This window comes from Morus notabilis, unplaced genomic scaffold (assembly GCF_000414095.1).
Source record: "Morus notabilis unplaced genomic scaffold, ASM41409v2 Scaffold855, whole genome shotgun sequence".
In the NCBI taxonomy this organism is placed as follows: domain Eukaryota; kingdom Viridiplantae; phylum Streptophyta; class Magnoliopsida; order Rosales; family Moraceae; genus Morus; species Morus notabilis.
The window spans coordinates 194,790-195,103 of record NW_010365497.1 but is presented as its reverse complement, the minus strand read 5'-3'; positions in this window follow the sequence as shown (position 1 = coordinate 195,103).

Sequence of the window (314 nt, the reverse complement as noted above, 5' to 3'; positions counted from 1 at the left end):
GGGCCGCCACCCCACCATTCTTCTTTGACTGTCATTTTTCTTCTAGTAACATATATAATGTTATATTAATATACTTATTTAATATATTTAATATTATTATTTATTTAATATATTATTATTTTAAATATTATTACATATTTTCAGAAATTAAACCACCAAACACAATTTTAATTTTTTTTAAACTTAAAACAATCTTAGAATAAAACTACTAAACGCATTTTCAGAAATGATTCCAAAATGAAAATAAAAACGTTTTCGTTTTCATTTTCATACAAAAAATAAAAACGTTTTGGAACCAATTCCAAACGCACCCA